The sequence below is a fragment of the Cygnus olor genome, chromosome 6 (assembly GCF_009769625.2).
Source record: "Cygnus olor isolate bCygOlo1 chromosome 6, bCygOlo1.pri.v2, whole genome shotgun sequence".
In the NCBI taxonomy this organism is placed as follows: Eukaryota; Metazoa; Chordata; class Aves; order Anseriformes; family Anatidae; genus Cygnus; species Cygnus olor.
Window position 1 is genome coordinate 10,181,603 of NC_049174.1, and position 26,381 is coordinate 10,207,983.

At 43.3% G+C, this 26,381-nt stretch overlaps 1 protein-coding gene across 4 annotated transcripts in view; it reads left to right on the forward strand.

Annotated features, from left to right (window-relative positions):
* The window catches only part of TRPM8 (transient receptor potential cation channel subfamily M member 8), a 140,487-nt gene that overhangs the window by 19,633 nt on the left and 94,473 nt on the right, over window positions 1–26,381 (forward strand). The gene's annotated exons all lie outside the window — the stretch shown is intronic.

Consider the following 26,381-nt stretch of genomic DNA (forward strand, 5'->3'; position numbering starts at 1 on the left):
GAGCCTTGCCATCTACTGCCTAGGCAAACAGAACCACCACAGACTCGTTGCATCATCAGAAAAGATGCAAGCTGCTTTCTGAGTAATAAAGTGGCTAAAAGGCTACAGCACGCGGGAAATGCAGAAACACTTCGGAAGAAAACTGAAACGAGCTCCTGGCAGAAGCAGTAAGGCTCTTGTCTTCAATAAGCAGTGGAAACTGCTAGGTAATTTTGTTGCTGATCGTTCAGATGTAGGAAGTCAAATGCATCGTAGTTGCCTGCTATCTAGTTTCTTACAGCTCCATCTCATTTCTAAAAGGCATTATCATTACACTGCTCTGAGCGCTGTGGCAATAGCTAAGCTCTAGCCATCGTGTCAGGGGCCTGAGGCAGACATAAGTCACTTAATAATTTTATCTCATCAGGCACGTGTTTGTTAGGTAACCCCCACGCTGGGAGGGTTCAGTGTTGGTGTTAAGTGTACAGGATGGGAATATTCCCCATTGCTGTTAGTAGTTTGGTGGTTTCTGAGAATATATTGCATAGCAGGGGTGTTGTCCCACCGATGTCTTCTCTGAGCTCTGCTCTCAGTGGACTGAACTACTACAGACTGCTGCTCCCCCACAAAGCTAGGACTGATTCAGGAAAAGCAACACTCATTTATTTTCTATATAAAAATTTTTACTTGATGTTTGAAGCCAATGAGCTTTAAAAAGTTCTGGGTGGGGTATTTTGCAGCTACTGTTAGTGGTGGTGTCATTTAGCCAAGCTGTAAAGGAAGCTGTACAATTTTGGGGCTTAGGTACAGAAAAACTTGCCTAAGTGCTGGTGTAACATGCCGGTAACTGCTCTGTTTGTTCCGGATACTTGATGTGGGCTGGGAGGAGCAAGAGAACAGTGTGCGCGTGGCAACTGCCGTATTTCAGCTATCAGCTGTGATATTTGTTCATTGTGTATTTACTGATAATATAAGTTATTTGCTGATCGGGCTGTAGCCTTGAGTGTGAGGAGATGGTACTAGACATCACATCAGAAGCTAACAGCAAGAACAGTAATTTAAATGTTTACAGGAGAAAAGCTATAACATTCACGTACACTTGATTTTTTTGTCTTTTTTTTTTTTTTTGTCACTTTCCACAGCTCTTTGGAGAGTCAGAGACTGAAGAGTGATGTCTGAACTTACCTAGCTTTTTTTTTTTCATGTTGTAAATTACTTTCCCTGCCAGGATTCACATATGTGTGCGTAAGTGTACGTCTGTGCACATGTGTTCATGCATTTTTTGTTAGTGCCATGTAACTCTTCCAGGCTCCTGTTGCTACAGTGCTGGGGACCTGCACTAGTTCAAGTGATTTCATGTTGACTTTGTGCAGCTTTGAGAGCTGCTTGTTGGTACTCACACTGTTCAGCAGGATCTGCCATTTGCAGAGAAAATGGTATGTGAAATATATACTAGAAAGGCCAAAATAGAAATGGCCCATTGATCTGTGCCATGCTTAATAAAAAGGCAAATTTTATCAAATAGGATCAAACAGAAAACTTAAGAGTCTTTCTTAGGAAACAGATCAACTCAGCTTACATAGACCATTTTTCTTTTTCTTATTTTATCACACCAAGAAGCTCTTTGGTAATTATAACTTGAATTCAACCTTCACTAATTAACATGGGTCCCAGCATTGCAAGATAATAATGTAATTTTCCATTCTTCCTTTATGCCGTCTAGTTCTTCACAATTTGCTCCTTGAATCACACCAACACCACGTTGCCAATGTCACTCGTATCAGCTGGAAACTGAATCACAATTAGGATTCAGATACATAGGACAAAGTGTTATTGAAACTTAAACTTAGGAATAACCAAACAACACTGATTAGACTGAAAAAGAAATTCTCTCCAAAGGCACAAAGCGTTTTGTGCTGACTGCATTAAAGATTTTATGACTTCAGATGTACCTAAGCATAATGCTTTTACAAGAAGGGATGGCATGATGGATGATGATTTTTAGAATTGAAATAGCAGTGCTGCTCTTCAGCTGTGCTTGGAGTTGCTTACCAGCTTTTCTCCTGAGGCTTAATTAAAAAGAATTATACTGTCCATCTTCATATGAAAATAATGGCGTGCTAGAAACATCAGTTTGCTTTGATGTTACTGATTGTTGCTCAAAAAGCAGCTGTACCCAGGTGTCACACTTTTATTTAATATGGCTGATTATCATAAATACTGATGCTTTCTTATAAGTCATGAATCTCAGCTTCATGGCCCTGGGAAGCTGCAGGAGGCAAAGCTTCAGTTTATGGACTTGGAAAGAGAGCATATCCGCAACAGCAAGTCGTTCGGTGTAGTCGGTCAGTGCAAAGAAATTCTTCTGCCCACTCCTTCCTGTTGCCTTCTGGAGGGGAGATGATCCCATGAGCTCGTGGGATGTTGCTGTTAGCTCCTCCTGACAGTGCTTTTTCCAACTTCCCTTATGCTACTGCTGCGGTACACCCAGACATGCATACATTGTGGCACCAAGTAAAGCAATGAAATTGGGCTGAGGTGGCATATCCCTCCAGATTAAGGTCCAGATGCTGATGCCTTTACAAGAACATGTTTTAGGGACCAGGATGTGTGTGTGCCCAGTGCTGGACTCTGCCACCTGTGCTGTCTTGATCCTCAGGAGTACCAGCGTGTTGAAGTGACACAGGTTGCAGCACACCATCTGCACTCACATTCTTCCTGAGAAGAATAAAACCTGGGACTCCAAGGGCAAAGCGTGAGTCTGGAAGGTACACGGCTTATGTCCATTAACATTAAGGGAGCAAGAAGCAGAAGAATTAGGTGAGAGAGAAAATATGGTTTAATATAGCACAAAGCAGGCAGACCAGAGCACTTGAGGGCTGTGGAAGCAAGGCAGGAGGATTATAACCTGGTGTGTCCATGTGCTGAATCAGAACTGACATTTTGGGCTGGTCCTCGGTCCTGGTATGACACTGACAGGATCCTTCTCTCTTTCCTGGTGTTCTCCTGTGTGAGCAGATCGGAATTTTTTAATGGCAGTATCTGCCAAATCTCTTCCACAACTTTCAAGCACTTGAGGAGCTTGAAGCCTATTTGTCCTCAGAGCAAGAAACTCTTTGTCCATCAGACCCAGAGACCTCAGACGTTCATGCTCTGATTTCATCATAGCAGGCTAGTCTTCAACTAGTCAAATTCTGTGTACAAAAGTAGCAAGACTGCCATTTCATTGTGTTAGTACTTCTGTTAATACTATACAGATCATGAAAATGTTGAATAACTGCCCTTGTAGGCGGATCTGCAGAAAAACACAGCTAAAACATAGATCATTAACAATGAATTTCTGGCAGTTGTGCACAATACATTTATTTTTATATCTTACGTCGTAATCACTTCAAAACCAGACTTTTCATGACCTTTCTTTTGCAGAAAACTGCTTAATCAGCTCTACTAACACAAGTCTTTTTGCTGGTGTTGCAGGAGATAGAACTTAATGGCCTCTAACCAAATAATGGAAGAATATTTGGAAGAATATTTCCCATATTAAGCCTAGGGCATTGCCAACATTTGCTACATAATACTGGCATTTAGGACAGATGAGATTTTTTGGCATTGTAATAAATGAGATTCACAATAACTTGGGAACAACAGAGGTGCATCCTCACAGCTTGGTAATTGCTAATAGCAGATTACCTTCCCTTCTCTAAGCTCTGAGAGGGGATTCTCACTCAAAGCTGTTGCATCCAAACAATTCATACATCTTCCAATCTACTGCTCATCTTTGTCTAAGGGATCATTTAAAAGAAGGTAGACTGCCTCTGCCCCAGTTTTTCCCCACTGTGTGTACGTGGTGAGGTTGTGGTTGGGGGGGCTGCAGGGAGGCAGAGCCCCTGAGCTGCCCACGTGCCCCACTGGCCGCAGAAGGCCAAGGAAGGATTTCTCGATGCTCTGCCAACCTGTCCCTTAGTGTTTCCTGCAGTCTTCTCTTTTCCCTTGGCAGGCAACAGTTTTGCATGCTTCTTTTCTAACTTACTTTTCCTAAAACCTGGCTTTTTCAAACATGCTGGAAATCATGGCCCAGTAGCCACGTGGGCATCCTGGTGCCTGTGTTATGCATGGGCAGATACCTTCCACCTCACTGCACTGCCCTTGGTCAAGCTCATGAACTGTATTTTTCCATAATATTATTGACTGTGGTGTCTGAATCTCCACAAAGTGCTAACGCTGGCCTCTGCTCCACTGCTGCCTCTCTGTCAAATAGTTCTTTGAGCTCAAAGATGATAAAAGCATTTGTTCTACAATAAAAAGAATTGGCTCTTAAAAAGCAAAGAGAACAGACTTAAGCCTTGACTAGAGCCAAGACTCTTCAACAGAAGTTGTTTGCTAAAGAAACCTTCCTGTTTCCTTGGCACATTACTGGGAAGGTTGGATCTGGCTGACAATGAGTTCTCCTGTTGCAATTCTGTAAGAATGAAGCATGAAACAAACATATTGGACAATCCATGAAATCAAGAACACAGAAAAGTCTACAAATTAGGAAACAGAGCTGTGTAGCAGTAGATCTGCAATTCATTTCATCAGATTTTCAGGCACTGACTTAATGCTTTGTGGTGGAGAGTTGATACTTGTGCTGGAGAGATTAACTGTGCTTAAGTGGATTATGCTGATGCTGGGTGCTCTGCGCTGGGCAGAATCCCAAATTTCCAGACAAATGTTCACTTTTGGATGCCTGTCTCCACAGCTGCAATGTCTTTGATCTCTTGTGCAAATGGCCTGCTCAGTTTTCTAATAGCACAGCTCAAACATACAAGTAATTTGTTTAGGGGGCAACATAGCTACTGCCCTTGTCCTTATAATTACAGTAGAATTAGTTTGTCACTCTGAAAAATGAACCCAAATGTCTGCTTGTTCTGAAGTTATCAAGATCTGCAGTCCATGCCCAGTGTTGCATACACAGGTAAGGAGCAGCTCTCAAGAGCTGGATGCCTGCTGCATTAGCAGAGTAAACTCAATATTGTAGGTGGATTGTCAGGAGCAGAGACACTAACTCAGCTCTGAAGTTGCACAGCTTGAGAAATGCACGTCTAGCTGAAGGCTCTAAACAAAAAACTGTGCAGCTTCTTTGAGATCAGTATGCTACCAATTGGTTAAAAAAAGAAAAAAATAGAAAAACAACCAAGAGCAGACCAGGACAAAAGGGGCTTTCTGACAGCACTGTTTCCACTCTGATTAACCTGATTTATTTAAGTTTAGGTATCAGTTGTGACTAATGCAATGGATTTGCATTGGATTGCAAAGGCTGATCATGAGCCAGCAGTGTGCCCAGGTGGCCAAGAAGGCATCCCAGCCAGGAATAACACCTCTCTTGTCTTCCATTGTGCCTGTTGTCATTCTGCTTGTTGTCCTTGGCATGACCAATAAGGCACAGTCCTGTTAAATAACACCTTCATACTGAACAAAAAATCAATGTTACACTGTATAAGGTTTATGTGGCAAGGTTTGGGTTTTCTGTAGTGGTTAGCTAGAGTAGTACTAGAGTAGAAGCTACTGCAGTAGCTTCTTTCATGATTTAAAATATAATGCACTCCACAATCTGACTTTGTGTTTGCAGAAAGGAGTGAAAAGGTAATTTTTTTTTGTCTGGACAAGGCAGAGTTGTTATTTGTGGGGCCAGATAAAAAATACATATATACATTCTAGATCTTATCAACCTTTGCTTTTGGTTTGGACTTCCCCATCCGAAACTCTTCTACTTTTTAGAAAGAGAAAGCTGGGCCTTGGGCAGAGATGTGTGACCTTACGTACTGTCCTCAGAGGCCTGGCACACTACAAATGGGCAGACTCCTTGCTCGGGTTGTGTAGCCCAATGTAACTTGGTGTTCTTGGCTATCTGAACAGCACAGCTTGTCCTTGCTCGTACTGAATGGTTTAAAACATGCCACGGATGATGATAGCTCTCTTCAATTGGCCAGATCCTCAGGTAAAATGTCCAGAGCTTGTTTATCTTTTATCTTAATTATCCTGTGAGACATATTGTGCAGTTGTTTCCCTGATTGTCTGGTCTTCTAAAGACTCTAAAGATGTGTGACAAAGGTTATGTCGTGGACCAAATGTATTCCTTGGGTCAGTGCCCAGGAAGCCAAGTCTGGCACATCCTGCCCTCAATTTGCATGAAGAAATTGAGAAGTTAGTACGAGAAATTGTCTTTTATGCAAGAGACACAGGAATATTCATCCAATATTCATAAAAACTAGAAGATAATATTCTGATTCATCCTATGTGTATGAAAGGAGAAAATCAGAAGACAAAAGGATGGCTTGTGCTAGCTTTATTTTCCTCATGCAGTCAGTGCTGGAACTGGGCTTTGCATTACCAGACCTGTTAATAAAATACTCTGTAACAGCTAGAGCAGCTTGCGCTTAATGGAAAAACATGAAATGTTCCACTTGGAAACAATTGCCCTTTATGTAAGATGCATTTCTTCTCTCTCCCTTTTGTTCAAGGAATCTTACTTGGGGAAAAAAAAAAGCTTGTCCCTTCAGACATCCTCTGTTCACGCTGCTTATTCCCCAAATCAGAATCATAATCCCTTGTTTGGACAACATAATGAGCTACGCAAATATCAGTTGAGATAGCACAGACAGATTATAGCTCCCAGCAGGATGATGGAAGATGGGTCAGGCTTTAAATACCTCTGCCTTTATGCAACTGTTTTTCCTAAGGATAAAGCAAGAGGAATATAAACAAGAATTCTTTAGACAGATGGCCTTTAGTAACCTCTCCACAAGACATCGGCGGCTTGTAAATAAGAAGTGGTCCAGAGAGCAAGCCCTGACTGGAAGGGTTTTCCAGACCTGGCTGCAGAAAGCCATGTCGCGCAACTGAGGGGCAAGATGGTAGTTTTAAACTGTACTTGACAGCCAAATCTTGCAGCTCCTTGGTTCGGTGATTGTTAATTTGCACATTAATAGGAGCCGTAAAGCGTAGGTTACTTGGTTTTCTCGTTTGATGTGACATGAAGGTCATCCTTCTGTTTCCCAAAAGGTGAACTTGTAAATGCAAAAAGGAGATTTCATCCGTTGCGATTTACACTGTGACTTAAGCACTGGGTGCAAAGTAATGTGTGACAAGCACCTGTTTCTAATCCAGGTTCATAAATAGATCCTCAACAGTCTCTAAAAGTCCAGCTTATTTTGTGACAAATTTCTCTCTATATGCATTTCAGTCTTTGAGTGACTAAGCTCAACAAGTGAAAGACTTCAATCCTCCTTGATAACATATTTTCAACAACTGTCATTTTCCAAACTAAGTCAGGGGATCTTCAGGCTGTACACATTAGAAGCACCATTGCTGTGACACAACAGGAGGAATAAAATCTCCAGAGATACCTTCAAAGGTTTCTCTTAGAGTGTGCTGCAGCTGGTACATCTTTAAACTGGTTCACCTCACTTATTATCCGTTCATATAACAGGGCAGTGGGATAATATCCTTGTCAGCTCAGACACATAGCCTACTTCCAGGGTCAGCTTTGCCACAGAGGTCAAAAAACAAGCTATGAAGATTAAAAAAAAAAAAAAAAAAAAAGCCTTTTTTTTGTTGTTGTTGTTGCAATGTACCGAAACCAAACTGCTTTCCAGTGGCTGATGTGAAATTTTCTGGTAATTTTCTGAGGAACCAATAGTGGTGCAACCTTCTCTTTAGTTAAAATAGAATCCGATCTGTTTGCTGATTCAAGCTTGACTTTTGCACCCTTAAAACCACAATGATTTGGGGAGATGGACCTGCGGGAAGCAAACCGGGTGCTGGCTGCAGCAGTGTCAGCGCATGATGCCCCTAGGCAACCCATACCAGCTACGGCTCTGGAGCTCTGAGTGCTTTCTGATTTTGTAGTCACCCTATAGGCAGCAGATCTTCACCGTATGAGTTTAGGTGCCATTTATAAAGATTACGAAGTCTCCAGCACTGCCTCCAGTAGCACAGCTGGTTGGTTTGCTACTTGGGTTTAGGCTTCTGCAACGGCAAGAATTTGTGAAAGAGTTTGTGGTCCTGTGCAGATAAGGCACAGGTGTACACAGTCTGTTGTTTTGTTGTTGTTGAACCAGATTTAGATTTGCCTGTGTGAGTGGCACTTTGTCAGCTGAAAGCCGTGCAATCACACAGTACAATCGTCAGTCAACTGTGAAGGTGCCCATGAGTGGAAGGGGACAAGACCAGGAAGAACAAGGGGAAAAGTATAAAGCTGGAGTAAAGTATAAAGCTGGAGTAAACAGGAAAAATACAAAGGGTAGTATGCTGTGAGTGGAGTGGCATAAGGCAACCTGAACATTCCCTCTTCCCTTATAAAATACAGGAAAAGGATCAAAACAGGAGCAAAAAACAGAAGCAGATGGATCTGAGCTTTCATTTTACTGTGAAATGACAGATAAAAGATGGAATGGCAAGATGAAGAGAAATCAACCGTAAGAACAAAGTGCTGAAACAGATAAGACTGCTCAGGGATTTCCTTCTGAGCTGCCAGTGCTTGGCTACAAATGTTTCTTAGACTGTAAACTTAGGAGGGAAGAATATGAGTTTGTAGCAGAAGGTAGCTCACTTTCTAGAGTATTGGACTTTATTGGTACTGATTAACCTGTCCCATTTTTTTGTCATACAGTGCTGTTTTGTGTTAATGAAATCGGTATTCTTGAATCCGGATGATGGGCTAAATAATGGACTAAATGATGGGCTGCAGCTGCCTCACAAATCAGGAATCATCCTGTGCAGTGAAAGACTGCCTGGATGCACCAAGTCTGCTCGCATGCTCTATGCATTTGAGGGACGAGTGTTTGTCTCTAAATCTACGCACTAGAACTAGCTGTGACTTGCATCCCGTCTCTCTTGGCATTATACCTGGGAGAAACACTTGACTAAGTGTGTAAGTGTCTGAGCTTTAGCTCGTTCACATCAGCATGCAGTGCAAGCTTCGCTGTCAGCTGCTCTCAGTTAGAAAATGGTCCTTCAGTTTAAGGAAGTACTCTCAGAAAACTGCCCCACAGATCCAGCATCCCCTTTTTCTACAGGAATTAGTGGTGTCAAACATTTTGATACATAGAGCTCATGGCAGGGGTCACTACTGGGCCTCCTAAGTTCCCAGCTTTTCCTATTGTATATGTCTAGGACTCTAAATGACAGTGACTGGTACCAGCCCAGCCAGTGTATTTATACATGGCATACAGAATTATTCTGGGTGGTAAAGACACTGCGGATAGGGGAGATAATGTGGAGAGGAGGGGTTTGGTTAGGATGAAGAGTAATGCATTTAACCCTACGTTGAACTAGCATGGGCAGAGCTCTGGAACCACTGATGCGAATGCAAAGCAGGTAATGTGCACAATGCCTTCTTTGGGTGGGATTGCTGTCCGTTAATGCTTTCTTGTATCCTCAGACACCTAGCTGGAAAAGGATCTTGTTGTTTGGGACTTCCCAATGAACTGACTTCTGTCTTGGGTATCTATCAGCTGTTAAAGCCAGCAGTTTGGGTTACTTGCACAGCAACCACTGGAGATGAAATGAAACACCGTTCTTGTGTCTTCTCCTCATCTCCCAGGTCGAGTACAAAGGCCATTGACGGATTACAGTCAGAGGCCAGAAATAAATAACATAAGCTGCCTGATTTTACTTGTGCTGTCAGACCTTTGTAGGATGGTTGAGGGTCTTTCTCAGCATACGATTTGGAGACCACTGTTGCCTCTTTAAAATTGGATCTGAGATGGTGTGTGCAGAGTGTGTACCATGACTCGCAATTCAGGTGCTTAAATTGAGGAAGAAAACTGCAGCTAAGTGATCATTGCCCTGTTGGGGCGATTGTCACTGGAGAAGAATTACATGTATAAATGCTTGCAGGGTTAGAGGACCTATTTTGCAAAGTGTTTCCATACTTCATTGAAGAACTATAGTGAGTAAAGATGTTAATTTTCCCAGAAAAACATAACAAAACGTAATAACAATAATAAAAAAAGCTCGTTTTGACTTCATTTACCTAAGTCGTTGGGAGATGCAGTTCAAAACTTGGCTTTACCTTTAGTATGTCATAATAAAAACTGGGCACTCAGGGAAGGGTTTATGAGAAACGAATTAGGAAACTTGTCTGGCAAAGCTTTTTTCACCTTTTACCAACACATATGTAAATTGTGTAGGCTGCGTGCCCAGTGTGGGTGGAAGGCTTAGAGATGATTCAGCTAAATGGAATGTAAATGAAGTCCTCTGTAATGAAATAAGTGGGAACATTTGGGGCTTTCATTAATTTTATACTGTAAAAAGATCATTCAAGGAGCTGTTTCTAACTCCTGAAAGATAATTTTCAAAAACCTTATTAGAGATGGATCGAGCTAGGGCTTTTGTTAAACCTTCAACAAGAAATATTTGCAAAATCCTCTTATCCCTGGTGCCAAGCATGAGTTGAGAAGTAAAATCTCGAGTGTCTGAAAGACATAGCCAAATTGAATTTAACGTGGAGAAGTTGCCAATAGCTGGAGCTAGGCACAGCATCTGAATTGAAGAGCTACTGGAAGGTTATTTTCAGTGAAATCACTGTTCAGGTAATGACCCTTTAATAACTTCATCCAAGGGCCAAACAAAATAGAGAACAAGATGGGTTGCTAGAGGATGAGTAGGAGTCAGCTGGGCTAACTTGCCACCTTCATAGTTCCAGGCCAGTGTGTAGGAATTTAGCCATGAGGTTTACCCAAAGGTGGCAGTAGGGCACATGTCAGATGTATATTTCTGACATTGTTTCTAAAAAACATGATGCTGCAGGTGGTCTTGCAATTGCCCATAACTGCACTCAATCAGGTATTAGAAAAATGCTTCTTTAGAAGCTGGGACAATCAACTCTCTACTGCTCACCACTGTTTTTGCACCACAGTTTGTGTGCTGAGCAGGTAGAATAACGCGAACAAAGCAATGCTTCATGTGTGGAGAGGTTGTGTGGTCCACATTACTGGAAGTCTGGAGCTGGTGCAATGTATTTGTTTGAAATAAATTTGCTGAAAGAATCACCACAAGACATCAGGATAATCATTTGTGTTATTCCACTATTTGGAAGCTGTTAAGTAGGGGATATAAAGTGAATATAAAAATAATTTATATTATGCTTATGTGGTGATGCTGTGATGGCAGGGGCTGCAGGGAGGTGCAGAGCCCCAGCGCTGCCCTGCGTGAGAGCAGAGCCAGCTCCAGCCAGCTCCAGCCAGCAAGGACCCACTGCTGGCCACAGCTGGGCTGGGATCGACACCAGTTGCACCTCTGGGAGAGCACGGCGAGGGCAGAGACAGCCCATACCTGTCCCATAGCAGATGTGACTTTGAACGGTGGTTAGTGCTGTGGTTTAACCCCGGTGGGCAGCTCAGCTCTGAACAACCCCCCAGTCCTGTGGCTGCGGGGTGTCCCTGTGGCAGCCTGGGCCAGTTGTCCTGGCTGTGTCCCCTCCCAGCCCCCTGTGCACCCCCAGCCCCTCGCTGTGGGGGCAGCACGAGGAGCAGAGCAGGCCCTGGCTCTGTGCAAGCGCTGCTCTGCAGCAAGTGAACCAGCCGGGTGCTGTCAGCACAGTTTCCATCACAAATCCAAAACAGAGCACCATATTAGCTACTATAAGAAAATAAACTCCATCCCAACCAAACCAGTACAGATAGTTAGGTGAAAATATAATGGCCTGCTCTGGTTTTGGCTTTCAACATAAGAAAATGTCTTGGGTTCATGTGGGTTGTGCCTATGTAACAAATAGAAAGAATTTAAGCTGGACTAGGCACGATAGACTCTTGCTCAAGGGAGCATCATAATGCGGATGCAACAGAAGACCTTTAAGTGAGAGATAATTGTGATGCAAATAGTGCTGTGATTCACAAATGACTTCTATGAAGTAAAATGGCGATGTGCAGCTCTGACACTGGGTAACCACATGGAAGCAAAAATATCTCAGCATAGCATGCGCCGCTCCAGTGATCCCCATCGGTCAGCGTTCATACTTCAGCAGAGCAATGCTGGGAAATAGATCTGGGCAGAGTAGATACAGAACTGAGTATAAATCCTCGATTCTCATTACCTCAGCACCCAGAAAATAAATCAATAGGTCCTTAAAATATATTATTTTTTATTGGAACCAGTGGTTGATTACTAAAATGTTAAAACTTCCAGAGTATGAAACTTAAGAAATGTTCATGACATAGTATATGTTCCTTGCAGTATTTTTTCTCTTTCTTCTTTTATTTTTTGGCACTAGAATAATGTCTTATTATGTGAAACTGCCCCAATGTTTTCTTCCTGTGGATTTCTGAGAGCAGCTGGATCTGGAGGTTAAACAATTGCAGCTTTTGAAAAGAGAATGGGTTGGGAGCACCAGTGTCATGAGGCACAGCCGGAAAAGAATTTTTGCAGCAAAAAGATCTGTTAATGAATTCTGGGTATTTATAGCTCTGTGAGCTTTCCTGCAGAGTTTATCTCCATGGGAAGTTATTAGCTCAAAAGTGAGCTTAGTCACAAGCTGCTTATAGGGAATATTTCTATTTATAATATTCTCGTGTCGGTAGCTGGTGGTTTTTATGGTTGTTTACTAGTTGAGGTGGCCAGTACTGCTCAGGTCAAAATTTATTCCTTTACATAACTGTCTCAGTGGGGAAAGAGCAATGCAACTGTGACAGGTAGAAAAATACGTGCTTTGTGAGGCTGGGATGGAAGTGAAGACAGAGAGATGCTGAAGCCCTCTTGCTTGTCCACTCACCCTGTATTTACGCTGAGCAGCAAAGCAGGGGTTCCCATGGCAAAGGGGCAGAACAGTGGGAAATGTATCGATGCTGATGTTATTTTTTCATCCATTTACTGCTTTATCTGATCAGTGGTTCACGGAGCAAATTTTCCTTTTGCAGTGAGGGTGAACAGGGCGTACATATGTCAGCACAGCAGAACAGCTTGGAGCGTGAACTGATATTAAGGCCATTCATGCATGAAATAATTTGTTTTCACAATAGCAGCAGAAAGCCAGCTTATGCATCAGTGAGATGCAGCGGCCTGCTAGTCATTAGAGGAATGGAATACGATTGTTGACTGTGTACTCTGGTAAACATGAATGGATTTTGTTGGGTTTATGTGCATGTCGGAGCTCCCTTTTTGTTGCCACTGCCACAGAGCCTGCGCATGATCCTTCTGATTTTCTTTTGCAAGCACCTTGCTGCAGAAATGGTGTCTGAAGAAGCTGTATGCCTTTCCACAGGTGAGGCTCCTGGTGTGGGTCTGGTATACCTCTACTGGGACACAGCCATGGGGGGTTCATAACATGCAGAGCTGTTTAGAGTCTGGTAAGGCCCTGCAGGGGCTGGCAAAGGAGGAGGGAGGAGAGAAAGTGACACCCTCCCTGTCTAGAGCATCTCCTGAAAAGGAGGACCAGTGCCTGCCTGGTAGGTGAAGGCTGGAAGCATGCTAAAGTTGCCAGTCACAGAGGAGGAACAGTGGTAGTCTGTGTCCCCAGAGCTGTCACAGTTGGCTAAATGTTTGGCTACTTAGCCTGCAATTCGCAGAGGTTTTGGAGCCATTTTTCTCTCATCTATTAAATATCAGACTTAATTAAGGGATTCGAGGAGGCCTGGTTGCAGGAGACATGCCAAGCGTTGCCAGCCAGCAGCAGATAAGCAGAAGAGCAGTTCTAGGAACTAAAACAGAGGAGAAACAGAGTGGTGTTTGAAATGCAATATTACATGTGGCCTCTGACTCGTTAACAAGCCTGACAAAACTGCAGCTGCTCAGCTCTGTGCCAACAAGTGCCCATTTCCGTAGTAAGCCAGAAAAGTCAGCCTTTGGTGGTAAAACTCAGCTTCTAGAGCAGCCGTGAATCCTTCAGCACCAAGCTCCAGGCTCCAAATAATACAAGCCTCCCTGGGAGGGCACACTTCAGGACTTCAGGACCAAGCTAATGAGGCAGTGGAGGTTTTATTTTGAGCACCAGTAACACTGTACCAAGCACCAGCTGCTGTACAGAACAGAAGTTAGTTACTCTTTTTAGAAAGTGTAATGTCACAATTTGTGACTTCCTACTCACTGCAGGTCAGGCCCAAGAGGATTTCAAGCCACTTGACTCCAGTTACAACCAGTTGTACCTCCACAAGCAGAAGGCTGGAAGTGAACGTAAAGCGTTGAAGCCCATTAGGTCCGCATTCAGAGAGCTTATCATGCAGTGCTTAGGCTGCCTTAGCAATTGCAGAATCAATCAACAGTGCAATATCAGGATCCGCAAAACTCAGCTCATAGCAGCCTCTGTCTGCTGTGTTAAAGCCATTAGTTGAGCTCCCTTACCAAAACCTCTGTAATGTCACTCTTTTGCTGTCACTGGGTGTTATTAACTGTTGCTCAGGACCCTTGAGGGTGTATTTTTCTTTTATTAAATAGGCTAACTGGCATTCCAGGCAGCCCTTCAGGAAGCTGAGGTTAGCTGGAGTTCTTTGCTGGTGAGGACGCCCTGCAATTCACATAAGCACAGCAGTTCACCTAAAGCCTACGCTGCAGTGCCCCCATTTTATATCATCAAATCTCTCAAAAAGAGACGTGATTCATGAACCTGAGATACTCCGGTGCTAACATCTCCCATTTGCAATAAGTTTGAAATGTTCACAGGAGTTTGCAACCCGCACTGCCAGACTGCTGGGCTGCAAAGCATCAGTTTTTGACAGATTTATTTTGTTTTTGACATAGACTGAGGACTATGCGCTAGCTTAGGTGTCTGTGAAGATGGAGAGAGAATCAGTCTCTTTTTACCAAGAGGGAGAATTGGAGCTGAAGATGTCTTCACAGCTAAAATGTCACTTGGAAGTATAGATTGCCTTGCCATAGGCAGACCTTTTTAGTGATGTCTGTACTGATGAGTCCCTGACTCCAGACAGAACTTGATCTACTAAGCTATTGCTTTGATGGTCAGCCCGAGAAATAAAACTCCTAAACTCCATTTAATTACTTGATGATGCTGCTTGCTTTCAGGACCAGAGGAAAGTTGGTTCCATGTGAATGTGTGCTCCCAGACATCTCCATTTCCATATCCTAAAGGGAGGGAGATGTCTGTCAATCCGCAAAAAGCGTGCTGTGTCAATCCTGATAACGAAGAGGCACCAGCTCCAATCAAAACAAGGCAGTGACAAATTTTTAATGCTGCTATAAACCCCTTTGAAACGAAGCATGTCAATGTGTTATGTGGAAAATTAAAATGATGCAAACAGGACTCAGGAGCTGGCAGTATTTCATAGTTTATTACACTCATCCCGCATGGAGCTGGCTTTAATTCTAGCTGCACATGCAGTTTTTTAGCCCTCAGCCTTGCTGGTGTCTCATGTCGACATCAGCAGGAGCCTTCATCAAATACATTTTTCTTTATACCAATAATTTTTATAGAATTTGGCTGCTTGCCACTCCAGGACCTTGTAGTTTCAGAGGAGTTCAAGTGGTTCCTCAGCATAATTACTTCTCTGAGAAGATTAAGAAAAGCGTAGATCTGGCAGAATGAATACTTTGCGTTCAAGAAGCGATGTATTTTTCTTACCCAATCTGACAGAAGAAAACTAAGACTTATTCAGGTTTTAGTGAAAAACGAAATATTATGAAATGTAAATCCACCCCTTAGTTGCCTTCTGCAGAGGAGAAACATCTCAGAGTAAGCTTTACATAACTATTTAACCTTCAGCTAAATAGAGATGGACTGTATAAACATGCAGAACTGCAACGATATTTATTTCCTCTGAGGAGGAAGCTATGAAATGCTCCCTTGCTGAATCAATGTTGAGATGTGTGTGGAGGAGCCTGGGGCAGGCAACATCAGACAATTCATATTTTTCTCTTCCCATATAAGTTTAAGCTTAAAGCAAAAGTTGGTATCTGAGATCTGTGCAGCCAAATCATCCAGAGGCTGACGACCCTTTAATTAGTGCAAAGCACAGAATGTGCAAAGCAGTTTGTGCAAAACAGGAGGAGTTAGGGCACGGATGTCAAGTGCTCCTCTCTTGCATGCTCTTACTTGTCAACAGAAAAGTATCTGTATGGCTAAAGAGGAACTACTTAGCTATCAGTCAATCTCAAGGAGAAGGCTTGTACCAACAGCTGATTTTCCGTAACTATTACCAACTATGGATTAAAAAACTGCTTGTAAATGCCTGAGAGGTTAAACAATTTATTAGCTTTATGATATTGAATGCTTGATATTAGAGACAATCAGATGCCTCCAGAAATAAACGGTGGTATTGAACTTTTACTTGTCCAAATTTTATCAGACAGGAAAAAAATATTCTTTTGTATTATTCCACACTTTCATGTGCTTTTGCCCCTTTTCTGGCTGGAACTGTACATTTAATTGGAGGTTTGTCCCTTTTGTTTTCCCACAGAAATTGTTGAGTTTTTAATTGCACTGAAGAAAATGGTGTATGCTGCAACAGAAGACCGCCAGAGTCTTTTCCAAATAATTTGAGGAAGCAAGGTAATTGTTTGCTTAGCTGACAGCTTGAGGAATGGAACTGGGCTCTCCAAAAGCCAAAGCAACACTTCAGGTGGTAATGGCAACTGAATAAAAGCGGATCTTAACTATTTATAGGCTGGAAGAAAACATAAGGGAAAAAATATTTTCGACTAGTAGGGGGTGGAGTTGGTATTTCAATAAGAGCTTTTGTCTACGAATGCCTGGAAGTAAAACTGGATAAAGAATATTAATAAAAACTGTTTAGTGGGTGCAAAGCTAATCTCTAACTAAAGTTACTTGCTTCTTCTGGCCAGATCCTCCAAAAGAATCAAGACCCCTTCTCAGCCTATGTGGCAAAGGGTGCTGGGTGAAGTCAGTGTGTTTTACTCTAATAGAAGCACTTAGCAGCATAAACCTATAGTAGTACCCTTTTGTAATCCTGGCTGTGCAGCTATGTCCTGTAGGGCTAACCCAGTGGGAGCACTTGAAAAAATGTCAGACTTGTAACTGAATGTAATGTGAACCCAAAAGTGTATGCATCACTCCGCAAGGGTTAATATTAGACTCTGTTGCAGTACTTTACTTGAATAATTTCCTTGACAGAAGTGACTATCGGTATACCAGGCTTGGAAGTACTGATTTAACCACAGGACTGCTGTCTTGAAGTTTTTAAAGACTAGCCTCCTGTCTCAAATTCTCTGATCCTCACATAAAGGCATGCTTTCCTGTGAGCCCGCTGAGAACTAAGCCCCAGAGCTACTTTGTAGAGGCAGGACTTGCCATGTGTTCAGGGCTCAGGATTTGCACTTGTCTGCTCTAAATTTCCAAGAATATCAACTCAACTTTTAGACTAGAATACTTCAGTTAGAAAACGGGCCTACAAAGTTCATCAGGCCCAGCTGGCTGATCACTTCAGGGCTAACCAAAACCTAATGCACATTATTGAGGGCAGTGTCCAAATGCCTCTTGAACACTGACAGCCATAGGGCATATTTCTCTCATTCCCAATACCAGTCCCCTCATCTCTCTTAATAATTCCCTTTCCAGCTGGCTCTCCCATTTTTCCTCTCTGTGCTTCTGTCCTCCTCCCCAGCCCTATTTTTTCTCCCTCCAACTCTGCCCTGCAGCTCAGAGCTACAGGAGGTGACTGTTTCCCATGGGATGGATGATCACTGCTCTAGGGGGGTACCTGAGGAAAGACGAGCATACAGACACTGACACTACACCATCCTCCCTCCCAGAAGTGATGTGCGTGAATTAATAAAAAGTTGCTTTATTCCCTGCCCTCGTGGCAGTTTTTCACAGTCCCTTTTCATGGAGTAATGGGTATAGCTATGCCAGTTGGGCACGCGTGGGCCCCAATGGGCCTCTGAGAGGTCTGCTGGTGCTGCTGCAAGGCACCAGGGGGGTTAACGCTGGCTGGGCAGTGTGGAAAGCGCAAGGGGAGAGGAGGTTAGGGTCTGGCCGTGATGTAGGGCCAGCGGGTGCCTGCTCAGCACATATAGGCAAAAAAACAAAAGGCCCGAAGGCAGCTCCAGGCCTCGCTCTGGAGGCGTCCCCAGGCACTGAGGTGAGGGGCAGCCCCAAGCCACAGTCAGCATCCTGCCCAGTCCTGCTGGGCACCCCAAGGCTTTCTTGCTGAGGGTCCCAGGGGGGCTGAGCAGGGTCCCGGGGCACTGCTCAGTGCTGCCTGGGGACGGGACGGGGTGGGGCCTCAGCCATTGTCCTGTCATGGAGGCCGACACCTCCACCAGAAGTTCCCCGCCTCGGGGAACAGCGAGGACGCCTCTTGGCCTCCTCCTGTCCAGACCAAACAAACCCAGCGTCCTCAGCCTTTCCTCACAGGACATGCCCTCCAGCCCTTATGCCAGCTTTGTTGCCCTCCTCTGGGTGCTTTTCAGGACCTCAACAACCTTTTTGGTTTGTGGATCCCAGAACTACATGGAATATTCAAGGTGAGGCTGCACTAACACTAAATACAGCAGGAGACTCACCTCTCTTGACTGTCTGGCTGTGCAGTGGTTAATGCACCTCCAAATGTGGTTTGCCCTCTTGGCTCTTAGCCTGATTCCAGTCAGCAGGGACCCCCCCAGACTCCCAAAACCTCTGTTAAATTGAGGGGAGTCCAGCTGTAACATCTGCTATCTCCCTCGGTACTCTGCGGTGAATCCCCTTGGGCCCCATGGACTTATGAGCATCCAGCTGATATAACCAGTCCCTTACAATTTTGGTGGCTACAAGTAAAAAGTCCCTGCTCCCCCAGCAATGGTCCTCCAACTCTGAGGACCAGACAGCCCAAGATCTATCATTAATATTAAAAACTGTTGGCCTTTTTTCTCGTTACACCAAACATTTTGAACTCAGCTCTTCGATGGTCACTGTGGCCAAGACAGCCACCTACCATCACCTCTCCCACAAGGCCTTCCCTATTGTCAAACAACAATACGTGACTAGAAGAAAAGTTTTACATATAGAAATATGTAATGGCTGTATGTGTACCACAGGTGTACAGTGTTTAAACATCCACAGTTAGAGTCTGAGACACAGCTCTGAATGCCATATCACAGAACAGAGCTGAATTCATGCCTGGCTAAAGAGGGAAGTTAAATAGTTCTGCTCTGGGAATCAGTTCAACAGAGGACCAGGCTTTATTCAAGTCTTCATTGCTTCACTGTTAAAAAAAAAAAAAAAGTGCACTAAACTGTGATGAAGTGTAACTGTAAACAGTTGAACCATTTAGCTGGAGTGCTTCGTCCATAGCCCGACAAAGTTCAGGCCTGACTCATTTCATAATTCATGTTTTGTCCCTTCTCTCAGCAGAGGTTAAGCTGGTGTACTGTTTTTCTTCTTTTTTTTTTCTTTTTTTTTTTTTGCGTTAACAGAGTCAAGCAATTTGTAGACTGCAGGAAAATAATAAGTTACTTGCTTATTGTTCCTTATTTTCAAGTACTCTGACAGCTAAGGACTCCTAGATACTGTGAGCTCGTGAATGCTTAACGTCTAAACTTGATCAAATCTGTACAAGCTTCATCACTTCTACTAGCACAAGGAACACTAATAGGACACATAGGACACGGCTGTGCTGAAGGTTAGGACATGGTGTGCAATTTGACTTCCTACAGGTGTAAAGTGGCTGGCAATTTTCTCATGGGCATCAGCAGCTTCAACCAGTTTGATAGCAGGTATGAGAATAAGTCATTTGTCCTGACTTTGAAGCAGTTTGAGCTGTGACCTGGAAGAGTAAGCCTTTTATTGTCAGTTCGGATTGCATAAGAGAAGCTATAAAAGCTGATTGTAGTTAAAATAACGTATCAAGCTGTCATGATCTGCATTGCAGGAAGGCACTCACTGAACAGACAATACTGCTGCCTGCCTCTGTATCACAGAGGGGTTCTTGTTACAGCTCAAGCTCTCTGGAGGGGGTCACAGAAGCTACCAAGCCATGAACAGCTGAGGTTAAGGTGACTCTAAGAAGAGAAAGTGTTGCAGTTCATAATCCCAACATTTAACCTATTTTTATCTTAGCTTTCTGGGCTCTTAGATATTTTTATCTGCAGCTTTCTGGGCATACTTGGATAACGTGCTCTAGTGATGCATTTCATCAGTCAAGTATATCAATCGCATGAGCCTGTACAGCCTACATGGGCTGACATAAGTAACAGTGCAGAAGCTGCTCCTGTGTTTGACCTGATGGGCAACGAGCCATGTGGAGGGGCTGAGGGGCTGTTGGCTGCTGAATTGGACTAACTTAGGCTTATTGTAACTGTTGATAGCTTGATAGCTTGGAGTTGATACAAGTGATTTCAGAAAATGTTAAATAAGTATTTCCTTATACTTGTGTGGTACACAAAAGTTGCTTTTACTTAAATGAGGAAAGAATATGCACAAGAGCTAGAAAAAGCTGAAGCCCGTTCTCCTATACTTAATATCTGCAACAGGAGGATGAAGATAGCACTTCCCTGTGTAGCTTCTTGGTACAATTTGAGAACCCTTTTGTACTATTCACCTTATGGCAAAACTAGGGCAGAAATGTTCACTGGGAAGCTCTGTGCATGCATGGTGGGAGATATGCTGTTTTCTACTACAGAATTCACTTGATTGCAGTATCCACAGCTTTACATTTTCCAGGTTGTGTTGCAAATCCTTTCCCTCTGTGGATATTACTCCTTAAGAAAGGAAAATAAAGGAAACAAGGAAAGGAAGACAGGGAACTAGAAGAGTGGAGGATGATGATGACAGACAGGGAGGAATGTGTTGGATAACTATTATCCCCTAAAAAGGATAGTTAGTCTACGTGGCTTCCATAAGGTAATATGGGACCAACAGTGTGCATTGCAACTGGGAGGGCATGAAAACTGCCAGAAGCATAACATTAGTGTCCTTACTGTCAAGACAAGCTAGCCAGGATCTCAAACACATGCCAGGAATGGAAGGTGCTAAAGTGAAGCTGCCATCCTGTGAAAGAAGTGGAATGGATGGTAAATGGAGAGAAAAACCCTGAATGAAAGTAAACTGAGCTGATCAGAGCTCAGGCTGGGCTGTGATCTTATGAGCAAGTTTTTGCTTCTGTTTCTTCCAGAAGGACTTGAATTGGGATGTATTAATGACTCAGAAAACAGATCTAGAAAGGGCGTACTGTGCTTTTGGTGTCTGTGGAAGCAAAAATAAGTAGTTAGTAATGAGTTAGGATGACTAGCATTACAGTGAGCAGATCAGGTTTAGAGGGTAAATTCTCCTTTTTGAACAGAAAATGATTATTTTCACTGCAGTGAAAATTACTTATTTAAAGTTACTTAAATAAAATTTCTTATTTCTCAGTTACTTATTTAAAACCCAGAAATCTGTTTCAATGAGGAGGGGCTGGAACGTGTCCCCTTGCTGCTCATCCTCAGTGGCTCCAGAGCAGGTGAGCTGGTTGGTAAGAGCACACTAATAAGCCACCTGAGTGGCAGAAGTATCCAGAAAAATCAGTTTAGCCTTCCATGAAAAAGATGTTGATGGTATAGAAGGCAGCAGAAAGAGGAGGTGTAGCTGGAGGATAAGTGCAGGCAGAAAATCAGGAGGATGGCAGACAGGGCCCCAAGCAGCAGAGACAGATTTCCTGCACTGTGGACTTCTGTTGCTGCTGGTTAATTTGCTAAATGCAAATTTGCATGCTTCACTGCCGACAGAGCTGTTTGGTTGTTTGGTGTCTTTTTTTTTCTTTTTTTTTTTTGGATGGGAGGACATGACAGTAAAGCAGTTTGAGAGGCAGAGGTTAGAAGGCAGGTCAGACCAGGTCATGGGTAAAATCTGAAGACAAACTGAGATTCAGTGGAGGAGAGTTTCAGAAGGAAGAATGACGAACAGGAAATGAAACTACAACAATAAACCTTATCCTGAAAAATGCCAGATTGTTTTTCATTCCAAAAAAATATCTCCTCGGTTCTCAGGGTTGGACTCCATTTGGTGGGATCGTAGAGAAAACAGTGAGTTCACTGGGGAAAATGGGACGTGCCAGATGTCCAGATGCTGAGTGAAGTGCTGCGCTCTTCCTGCTGAAGTCAGATTTAGCATACATGAAATTTAGATTTCTCAGGCTAAAGATCTGGGGTGATAAATGACCCCTGCAGACCAGAGGAAGGCACACGCTATTCATTGTTCCGTGCCTGTGAATTCAGGTAGGCCTGATGTGTGATGTAGAGAACAGAATTGTGATGTAGAGAACAGAGTTTGCTTCACCCAGATGTGATTCTTACAACAGGAACTCTCCTTGTCTGCACTGAGAAGGAAAAAATGTGCTAGAGAAACAGTCATGAAGCTGAAGAAGAGGGAGAGAGAGCTGCTTGTAGTTCCCAGTGCTCCCTTGAGACCGAGGTTTCCTTGCTTCCTCTCTTGATGTAGCAGCTCTGTGGTTTCCTTGGGCTGGTTTTGGTGTAACATATGCCTTTTTGGGGAATAAATAGTTATGTGTTAGCTTGTGTATAACACAGTATTTACGGTTCACTGGATTTTGACAGCCTTGTCAACTAGAGCACAAAGACCTTTAAACCCCGCATCCCTCTTGTAAAAACTTTTCAGAAATGACCTCGTTACCTCACTTACAGCAGGAAAACACAAGATTCAACAGTAAAGATTTATACAACAACGGTGTTTTTAGATGCTGCCTGGCCCAGTGCTAAATGCTTTATTTCGTCCAAAGGTGCTAAGATAACAAATATCTTCTCATAGACTGTGATGGTCAGCCTTTGATGCTCTTTCCATGTGTTATAAGGGTTAGGTTTGGATCACTAAGTGTTGGATTAAGGACTGAAGTTTGTTTGTGAGGATGTTTTCATAGATTTATTAATAATTAGGAGCAATAATATATATGTATGCTCATGGTAAGAGTTCTAACTTGCAGTTCTTTTGAAAGAAGGGGAGAAATTGTTCTCTTTTTTAAATCCTGGTCAAGGCTCTGAAAGTTAGATACAACTTCAAAAGGTCATTGTACTTCCTGGTATGTGACAGTCTTTTTGTCTCAAAAAGATTTTCTGGAGGAGAAGAGGAGAGGGAACAATTCATATGGTGGGTAAAACCTCCATTGCCCATTTGGTGGTCATCATCGATGTAAAATAAGGAAATCTGAGCTTCCAGACTGACAAATGATTTAACTACCTAGCCTTTAGACAGAGGGATGTTTGGTTTGCTTTGCCAGCTATCTACATATTAGAAATAATAATAATAAAAAAAAAAACATCATGTGCTCTTACAGAAATCTTGAGTCATTTCTCTTTGCCAGTCATCTTTGGTGACTTGATTACCTTTGCAGTCATAGAGTGTCACTTGGGAGGATTATGTCAAGATTTCCCAGACTTCAACACAAGCTAAATTGTATGGAAAGGCTTCTGGGTTTGAGGATTAAAGGATTTCACACCAGGACATGACAAGGAAGCTCTAGGAAGATGAAAATGCTTGTGGTTTTATGAAGAAATGTAAGGAATGTGGAGTATTTCATTTCAATAAATGTCAGTCTCCAGCTTTCAGCTCTCAACTGCTGAGACAATTTCCTCTAATCTGAGCAGAAGTCTGGCAGGACAACAACCGTGCTAGGAAATTTGGCTCTCAGCCTCTGTCATGACATGGAGGAAAATGACATGTTTATATATATTTTTTTCTTTCCAGTAATTCCATCATCTTTGAGATACTGAAATCCTGGTTCTAAATGTGTCTTGGCCTTTCAAAGGCCAAACTTCACCCTAAATAATAAGGTAGCATGTGTTGCGTTGCCACAGGGTCCTTTCTACACCAAAGGTCAAGAGCAAAATATACAAGAAAGGGTCTAAATTCTCCAAGTGCAATAAGCAGCTCCTGCAGAAGAGCTGGGGCCAAAATGGGTGGAAGAAGGAAGAATGATCGAAGAAGGAGAGCAGCAGAGGGATGCCACTGAAGTAGCAGATAGGCTGCAACCCCTTCCCTGTTGACATTTGCAGCCACAATGGTGAGTCCTCAAGGAGCTGTGTCAACCAGATGGATATTTCCCTAGGTCATGGTGTCCTTCTCCAGCTGCTCAGTGGAAAGTGATTTTGTATTTGTAGCCAGAATTAATTCCCCTCATCTGTTCTCTCTGCTTACCTATTGCTGACTCTGGCTGTCGGAGCCACAAATCCACTGGATGCCTGTCGGACGTGTGAATGGGGGCTGCCTCTGTTGTCCCCATGTGTCGCAGAAGTCACTGCCCTGTTTGAATGCTCGGGCTTTGGGCTTTCATCGCAGTCAACTGGAAGCTGCAGCTCCGTGGCCAAATGGTACCCAGACAGCGAAGGACATTTTAATACCAAATCCACGACCAAATCAATTTGCTGCAGTAAGCTACTTAGTGGGCCCATCTGGTAGTCGCTAATTTACAGGCTGGGCCATCTGCCACTGTCACAAGCTGGTAAGACTAGAAAAGTTACCCAACACAGCCAACAGTTTAGCTTTGTTTTAATTTTTTTTTCCCCTCAATACTGTGTTCTGTTTCACTGCTAGCTGTCGGTAATGGCAGTGGTTTCTGTTCTGAAATCCAGATTTCTCAAACCTTGGATAATCTTGTGCAGCAGGGAGACGCTGCTGCTGTGACTCAGCAGCTGCTGCCGGTATGTTTGTGCAGCATTCAAGCTGCTGACAGCAGAGTGGAGTGGTTTAGGAAGCTGTGTTTCTACCCAGCGCCTGCATATTTTAACTTGCTGTGACAGGATATGTGGGAAACTTATTCTAAATATATGTTATTAAAGCCACAGTCCTCGGAGTTGCAGAACAGCTTATGCCCTAATGGAAACAAACAGATAAGGCTGCTCTTTATGATTTAGGCTGCGTAACATGGAGAGCAAATCTGTCAAGAGCTGCAGATTTGCTCTCTGGGTTGTTTTTCAATGTGTGTGGGGAGTGAGGGATGAAGGTAGGTTGCAAATTCTTCAGTAAAGGTCAGCTCTGAAGAGTGACATTTCTGCAATCACTGCAAAATGCGCCGTGTCAGTGCAGGGTCAAAGTGCTGCTGGAGCTTTGGAGGCTGCAACAACTGGAGAGCACAGATCCTCATGGCTGGAATAGTGTTGTGTCCCCAGCCCATTGCACGGCAATGTTTGTTCCTTGAAGTAGTCAGTGCTTGACTGTTTTTTCTTTCAGATGAGAATGCAAAGCAACCACCAGCTTCAGCTGCTGGAACTTCCCTGACGTTGTGCCTGTGCAATCTGAATACTCAGCTAAGGGCAGTTTAATTTCTGCCTTTACTGTGTGGCATCCATCTGTGTGAATATTCATCCGCTCAAGTTGGGCACCCTCCTCTGCAGGAGTGACCTAGCGGCCACTTTTGTTCAAGGTCTGCATGACCAGGTCTTGTCATTTGCTCTTGGTGAATGCCAGCTCTCAGAGTGCTTATAGCTTGGATTTGATTCTCTGTTTGGCAGTGACATGGTGAAGCTGAGCTAAATCTCTGACTGCAGTAGAAAATTCTGACTTAGTCTGAACACCATTTTCCTTTGAGAACGTGTTTAGGTGCCCTTCAGAAAGGGTTGGCATTTAATCCACTCTTGTTCTGTGCATTCTGGGCTCTGGCAGCCTGAGCGGTGGGGGTGGTGGTACGCAGGATTTCCGTGGTCTTCAGCTGTCGCTGTGCAGAGGATGGAAACTGAGTCAGTGCAACAGAGCCAGCACTGATCTTCTGAAGGTTTGACCCTGGGAACTCCTTTGGGCTTCTCTGGATTAAGATGGAATTCATCCTAGAGGGAAAAACCCTCAGCAACAACAAAGACTTGGGGGAAACAATTTTTTTCTTGACAAGGCAAAGACCCAAAGCCATTCCCTACCGCATGAGACTAATGGTATTCTGCCTACCGGGACAAAAGCTTTCTACTGGAAGTTTGGGGCTGGGATTTTTATTTTTTTCCAGCTGAGCATGGTTTTTGTCACTTACTGTGATTGAATGTGATATCCTTGGGGGGAATATTAATTGAATTCTCTGTAAGCCTCTGCTTTAAGAATTGGGAGGGCCCAGAGGAAAGATTACCAATAGGATTCCTATGTCTAATGTGATTAAAAATTATTTGGCTGCAGAAGAGAGAATGTTGTTGTTCTCCATTGTATTTATCTGCAGAGATAACACTGATGCTGACTACAGAAGAGACAGGTCATACAAGTTTAATTTGAACAGCTATAAAAATAAACTTGCAGTGGGGCTGCTCATTTGAAATTTAGTAAAGAGAAGTTACTACCATAGCTCTGTGTAATCCCAAGGAGGTGTCTTCATGTACTCTTTTTGGAAACCAAGCTGTCAAGGAAGTTAAGCTGGGAAGTTATCGTGTGAATAGCACGTTAGACCTGAAAGGCAGAATAATCTTTTTTTATGATGGAATTTGGGTGCTGAGCACTGATCTTTGTTGTCTTCACAAAGCTCAGGGACAGGAGGCTCAGGTGAAATAACCAGCCCAAGGTTACCCTAGGTCTCCTT